Source organism: Nannobrachium achirus, assembly GCF_963921795.1.
Source record: "Nannobrachium achirus genome assembly, chromosome: 13".
In the NCBI taxonomy this organism is placed as follows: Eukaryota; Metazoa; Chordata; class Actinopteri; order Myctophiformes; family Myctophidae; genus Nannobrachium; species Nannobrachium achirus.
Window position 1 is genome coordinate 11,606,245 of NC_137833.1, and position 7,500 is coordinate 11,613,744.

At 45.8% G+C, this 7,500-nt stretch overlaps 1 protein-coding gene across 1 annotated transcript in view; it reads left to right on the forward strand.

The window, feature by feature from the left end:
- mmrn2a (multimerin 2a) overlaps positions 1–7,500 on the forward strand; it is a gene marked incomplete at its 5' end in the record, with an annotated part of 58,142 nt that overhangs the window by 429 nt on the left and 50,213 nt on the right.

Sequence of the window (7,500 nt, forward strand, 5' to 3'; positions counted from 1 at the left end):
GTTTGGTTTATCTACCTTCTTATTTGTTTGCCGGTGTCAGACACCAGAAATAACTGGTCTACAAGCCCCCAAAGCATTGCAGCGCGACAATGTTGTGTGCTTGCAGATCTGTTATTTTCGGTCTTATGGTTACGGTTAAAAATGTCATTCATGTCCGCACAAGTATAGTAACACAAGCCTGTGTGTGTGTGTGTGTGTGTGTGGTGTGTGTGTGTGTGTGTGTGTGTGTGTGTGTCTTTCTGTCTGTCAGCATGCAGGCAAAGCAATGTCTGAAATGCCTGCTTGGGTGACAAGATGTCTAGTTGTATGGAACTAAAGGAGAGTGTGTGTGTGCGCACTCGTGCGTGTGTGTGTGTGTGTGTGTGCGTGCGTGCGCCACGTGCGTGCATGTGCCACAGGGGGAGACACCTGGTTTCTCTTAGCGGGACCAATCAATTTGTCTTAATTACCTCGGAACGGACCTGATAGCACTTAACTTCTTCTAGATGTGCGTGCGCGCCACCATGCGTGTGTGTGTGTCTGTTCAGTGTGCGTCAGGCCTCTAAATGGGTCTGTAGTGTGTGTCTCTAAATGTGTGTGTGTGTGTGTGTGTGTTCACAGTGCGTCTGTTCACAGTGCGTCAGGCCTCTAAATGGGGTCTTGTGTGTGTGTGTGTGTGTGTGTGTGTGTGTGTGTGTGTGTGTGTGTGTGTGTGTGTGTGTGTGTGTGTGTGTGTGTGTGTGTGTGTGTGTGTGTGTGTGTGTGTGTCTGTGTGTGAGTTTGTCTAGCTATACTTATGGGGACTAAACGCATGTTCACACAGTCACCTGCAGGGGACCTCTGACAGTGTGGGGACAAAATATCTCTGTAAAATATGTCATCTCTGTAAGCCTCCATCCACATCCATACATTTACACACTGAACTGATTCAATCCCTGATCAGACATGTCTCCCACAAGGCCTTTACTACAACACAGCTAGTCTTGGAGGATTCGCCTCCATACGTGGGCTGCAGAGGCGTTGCCACGGTGATTTCTATTCATTTAGATATGGGTAACCTCCAGTGCCATCTTTGCCTCCAGTTTTACCCATACCCATAGTTTCTGAGCTGGGCTGACTTCCGGGCCCAGAGATATAATGGTTATTCTTCCCAGAAGTTCTTCTCGCCCCCCCCTAGTGGCGATAAAAAAAGAACTTCTGGGAACTCAGATTACAACACAGCCTGCAATTAGCACTCCTTAAACACGCACGCGCACGCACTCACAACCACATCATGTGTGTCGGTCAGAAAACCTTGTATCTCCAAATTTAGATTACTTTTTTTAAACAGCAGTGTCGCGCAAAAGCAGGGTAAATAGTCTATCTACAAGCACTGTAGATCAGGGGTCTTCAACGTTTTCAGGCCGAGGACCCCTTAGTTGAGAGAGAGATGAAGCATGGACCCCCCCTTTTCATACTGTAGATTCCATATAGTTTCATTGTTTGACAGCACAATCATCAGTGTATTTTGGATTCATGTCAATTTGTGTTTTCAGATATTTAACCACTTGAACAGTCAATACTTAACAAACTTGACCTTTCACTCTTAGTCTGCTCTTTTTTCCCTCTACACTAAACCCCTTTGCCTAAAATAGCCGATCTACAACGCCTCGCGCTGCGAGGCGTTGTGAGCTGAGCTTGTAGATCTGCTATTTTTGGCTAAAGTTCTCAGGAAATAAAATCACAAAGATTTGGAGGACCCCCTGTAGTAACTCTGAGGACCCCTTAGGTGTCCCGGACCCCCTGTTGAAGACCTCTGCTGTAGATATATGAAAGTGATTCATGTGTCTGTGTCCTTATAGACATCGAACCAATGAAAAGCATTAAAAGCTTAAACACAGAAGAGAGAGCTAGAGGGGGCTAAATCATAACTACACCGGATCCATCGGGACACAGCTTATTTTGTCACCGTTTCCGGAAAAGTTAACAATATTGGGACATGCTAGGTTTCCGACCGTCAGTGCCCACACACACACACACACACACACACACACACACACACACACACACACACACACACACACACACACACACACACACACACTTTCAAAGCTAACGTAATGACGTCGCGGAAGACAGGCCGCTTTGTCTTGGTCTGTCACAGTGGTGGTGTGTCAGGCTAATGGGGAGCAGGTTTAGGACTGTGTGTGTGTGTGGGTGTCTGGGTTTTCAACCCTATCTTGTGATGGTGAGCTTTGATTGGAGGACGACATGCTCTTGATTAGGAGGTCAGAGAGGTCAAGTGTGGTTGAAGTGTAGATGTAGCGAAGTCCAGATGAGCTTTAGTGAAGAGAGACACACATAGTGGAGCTACCGCTTCACTATAGTCTAATACAGTCTGAAGACAGACACCTATAGTGGAGCTACCACTTCACTATAGCCTAAGACAGTCTGAAGACAGACACCCATAGTGGCAGTGGTTCTCAAACTTTGAAATTTGAAGGTCTCCCCTCAACTTTTAAAGTGTATAAATGGAACCAAATGGACCCGTTGGGGTCCATTTGGTTCCATTTGTAAACGTTCAAAGTTACAGACTTGTAAGGGTCGATTTAGACACTCATGAAGGAACCTAGAGAGTCCCTGAAATGTACTTTGAGAACCACTGGTCTAATACAGTCCGAGGACAGACACTCATAGTGGACTCAGGGCGGCCGCATTCCTATTCTTAGAGGAACATTTGCTGAGTCGAGTGCCGAGCATTTCGATGGTCGCATGAGCCGACTTACCAGGTTATGTGACGTTATATGGACATAATAGTAAATCTTCGGCACCTCCACGTGGTCCAAGTGAACACCACGAAGCACTCCCTACTTCCTTGCCCACCACTGGCCCCCACCGTTGTGCTTAGGTTCCTTGGGAAGCGCCAGGTCGCGCCACTCCCACGGGGGTCCTCCTTCCATGGAGCTCGCTGAAGGGAGTGAGTTGTTTGACTCTCATGGGGGCGAGCTGGTAGGAGATACAGTTATCTGTAGTCCAATTATAACTTGAGGACATCCCTCTCTCTCTAGAGATGTAGTTGGACAGGTACATGGGCTCTAGTATTATGAAGACCAGACCCATTGTAAGTCTCTGTGCTCTGCAAAGTGAGCTTGGACTACTGTAGGTCCTGGGGTGGAGGTTTGGTAGCAGTCTCATCAGCTTGTTTTGAGGTCTGCAGTTTCGTTTTTAGTGGCAGGGGGGTGTTGGTGAATGGTGAGCCATGAGGTGCAAGCATAGTCAGAATGACACTGGATGAGTCCTCAGTGCACATGCACCTTGTTGATAAACGCCCCCAAACTGTGTTATTTGGTTGACTTTCATCAACTTTGAGCATCTGTTAATATTATCCTTCAGTTTTGATTGATTTATTGACTACTTTATTAGTCTCAAATGTGAACAGCATGTGGTACAGTCAGACATTAAGGTTAAAGGATATAAAGAAAAGAAGAAAAGAAAGTCCTGGGACATTGTGGTCCTATGTACAGTATTCAATTCATCAACACAGCATAACAAATTAACACAACTAGAATCTCGGCCCCCCTAGTCGGGGGCCAGCCAACTCGGGAACGATGTAAATAGGGAATGAATGCCCCGCCTTTTAATGCAAACCCCATTATACCTGTTGTCATAGGACCCGTTTTGACCATCTGTTTGCCTGTGTCCATTTATGCCCATATATGGAGATATCTGTATCTGTCTGTGTGCGTCCATTTTATGCCCATATATGGAGATCTCTGTATATGTCTGTCGGGTGGGCGAGCGTCTAGTCGGGGACCAGCCAACTCGGGAACGATGTAAATAGGGAATGAATGCCCCACCCTTTAATGCAAACCCCATTATACCTGTTGTCATAGGACCCGTTTTTTTCTTGCATTTATAGTAAGATAAAGCATGTCATCAACACATACGAGAGTAACGAGACACTGTATGAAAGTGAGATAAGTGGCGAGTTAATGGTGAAACTGTAAGAATGAATGACTTGATTGGAAGTGAAAGACAATGTTGGGGGAATAGGAACTAAAGTGTAAAACCTAAGCTGCTGCTTCACCTCACGATCACTGGAGTTAATAGCTGACAAATCCTGCATGATGTGTATAATATGGAGGAAAAACTAAGATAAGATTTGAGTGTGTGTTGACAACAGAGACGGGAGTCTGGACGGAGGCACCGGTGTTGTGTTGGAACAGCCCATTAATAGGACCCTGGGGAGTGTGTGTGTGTGTGTGCGCGCTTGTGTGTGTGAACGTGTTTGTGTGTGTGTGCACACGCTCGTGTGTGTGTGTGTCGGGGCGTTCTGGGTTATTGGACGTGAGTTTTGGCCATGCATGGAAAGATCTCCAAGACCCCTCACTGAGAGAGATAGTTTGTGTGTGTGTGTGTGTGTGTGTGTGTGTGTGTGTGTACGTGTGTGTGTGTGTGTGTGTGTGTGTGTGTGTGTGTGTGTGTGTGTGTGTGTGTGTGTGTGTGTGTGTGTGTGTGTGTGTGTGTGTGTGTGTGTGTGTGTGTGTGTGTGTGTGTGTGTGTGTGTGTGTGCATGTGAGAGAGAGAGAGAGTAAACAAGAGGACAGGAGTGGATCTGGGTTGGTTTCAGTTTCAGGCTCATGTAAGCTGAAACTTGTTGGGAGATAAACAGACAGTGTTATCGTTTTTTTGCTGGAACTGCAACTAATCTGTCACAGCAACCAAGAACATAAAGATAGGGCCAAAGGTGGAGGGGCCTTCATTATTTTATACTTTAGCTATCGAAAAATAGCAGATATACAAGCTCACAGCACAACACGGAGTGCTGCGCTGCGAGCTTGCAGATCTGCTATTTTTGAAAAGTCGTGAAAATGTGTGCAAATCTTTGAATATATGTATTTTTTAGGCGAACATTTGTAACTCAAATTTTGCTTCTGGGGGGTCCCTGGAACGAAATATTTTAGGATGGGGGTCCGTGGCCAAATACATATCATTTTGGGGATCCTTCACATGAAAAGGTTTGAGCACCACTGGCATAGAAACTTTTCACAAAACCTTATAAGGGTTTGAAATATTCAAAGACTTGTCGTCATGCACACCAAGTGTACACAGAAAACACTAAGTATTAAGCCCCTCTTGGGGCTTATTGCTTTATTTCAGCTTGTAAATCAAGGCTGGCTATAGGGAAATTGAAAACTCTGTGGGTGTCCAAATCCTTTGCAATACGCTAAGCCTAATTGATTCCCTGGGCGCTGATTCTCTGCCCGATCCCTCTTCGTGTTTGATCTCCTGGTTCTGTCTCTTGCCTTGTGAACTTTGAATTCTTGCCTGATTGTTAAGGTGTCGTGCCGAGTCAGGGAGCGTCACAATCACCCTGGAAAACCCCAGTAAAAACATATCAACAAGAAGGGGTAGAGGATAGAATGGTACAGTCAGCAGGGGTAGTGCTGGCGGGGCATCAAGGTCAATGTGGCCTCAGGGCTTTGAGGGGCAGAAGGCCAAACTAAGGGGCAACGATGGCCATGACCTTCATGGCCTCCGTGGAGTTGTGTGCATTAGGCCACAGACCCCCATTTGATACCATCATTTTTATCGAAGCCAGTGTAAAACTACCCCCCCGCGCCCCTAGTGGCGAAAAAGAGAAAAACTTCTGGGAACCCAGATTAGTGTCAAACTGACAGGAAATCTGAGGTTGTTTAAGCAGCAGACTAAAGCATGTCTTTTAGAAAAGGTTCCCCCATAGAAGGTCTATTGTCTATTGGAAAGATAGTGGAGCACTTGTTTTTATGTGTGTGGCTGGCTGGTACTGTATAAGTTATACCATCATTTGTGTTGTATTGTAATGTGTTTTTAACTTAACTGTTTCTTGTGAGAGAGACCGCAATGGAAATAAGTCTCAGGACTTACTGTGTTATCCCCGAACTTCTGTGACCCAGTGGTTTGATTGCATTTCAAATTAATCAAATCAAATCTCAGGGACCCCAATCTGTAAAATCCTTAGTGTTTATTAGCCTTGCGTAGCCAGGCTTTTACTCATCTGCGAAGAGAAAAGCCTGGTCAAGATATGAGGCAGAGACCGTTCTAGGAGGTGGGGCTGAATATTCGCGGAAGTTGTCTTCTTTTCACAGTGCGGTGTTCCTGCAAACGTATTCCCCGCTGGAAAAGAATCGTGTCTACGTCTCCTGCTCCGTCGGTTGCGCTCACAATAAACAATATATAAACTAAAACATTGATTCAGGTGATGTTACACCTATTAACTCATTGACTACCAAGGCCCGAGTTTCCCGAGTTATTACAGTAGTCCCAGGCTGCCAGAGCCCGAGTTTCCCGAGTTGGAAGCCATTTTGAAAAAAAAAAAAAAAAAAAAAAAACAATTCAAAGAATGTGTAGCCCCATAACAAACAAACACATCTTTCAAAATGTCAAAAATGGCTGTTTTGTCTGACTTTGAAGGCTTGTAACTCATGAATGCCTGAACGGATTTCCAAGCGGATTTTTTTGTTTGAAAGCTGTTAAAAAGTACTACACATATGATGCATATATGGTGCATGGGCGTGCACGATCCGTGCACTAAAAATTGATCCGTGCACTAGAAATCTAGGATAGTGGCAGTCTGGTACTTGGGGGCCATCTTGAAATGGCATTCAATGAGTGAGTTAAGAGCTACAATCTTTCGCTGGGGAATGTTAACAGACACGCACCGCATGACGTAACTTCCGTTAAACGCAGCACTTCCGCTAGAAATCTTGGAACCAAGCGGAAGTCATATCTTGGCCAGGGTGAGTGTTTATTTAACTCTGAGAGTGTGCAAAGCAGAAATTATGAAAATAGCCTATCTACATGCTCACAATGCCACAAAATGTAATGCCTCAACTCTTAGTGCTCGTAAGGGTGGGGGTTCCCCAGTTGAAATATGATTATTTGGGGGGTCGCGGCCTGAAAAGGTTGAGGACCACTGACCTATAATAGATGTCAGTTAAGACGTCAGTGAAAGCCAGTGTTTGTTACAGCTCTCTGCTTTCTGATGGTGTGTGGACATTGTTTCAACCGTCAGGTCGCATTTACTATCAAAACCTCCACTGGCTGTCTGTCTGTCCGTCCGTCCGTCCGTCAGTCTGTCTGTCTGTCACGTCACATCACGTCACATCACGTCACACTTTTGCACTACTCATATCGCCGCCATCGTTGCACCTATCCATGTGAAATTTTCCACACACACTCCTTGCCTGCCAAACCACAACCTTCAGGACCCCCCGACCTCCACGAACCCACAGGGACCCCTGTCACCGCCGCCAAATAGTGCAAAAATTACCAAATCAACACCCCAACTGGGATGCTCACAGGGAATTCCCGGGGACCACCGACTCCTGCTGCTCAAACAGTCCTTCACCTTCATTGGTTTAACTTTGCCCCGCCCCCTCCCCTCATTGGCCAAAACTTTATTTGGCTTTACTCATCAACCGTTTGTCGTACAAACTTGTGGGTGGTGTCAATTGACTTGATTAAGAGTCCTTAACCTTAATTGGTTTAACTTTGCCCCGC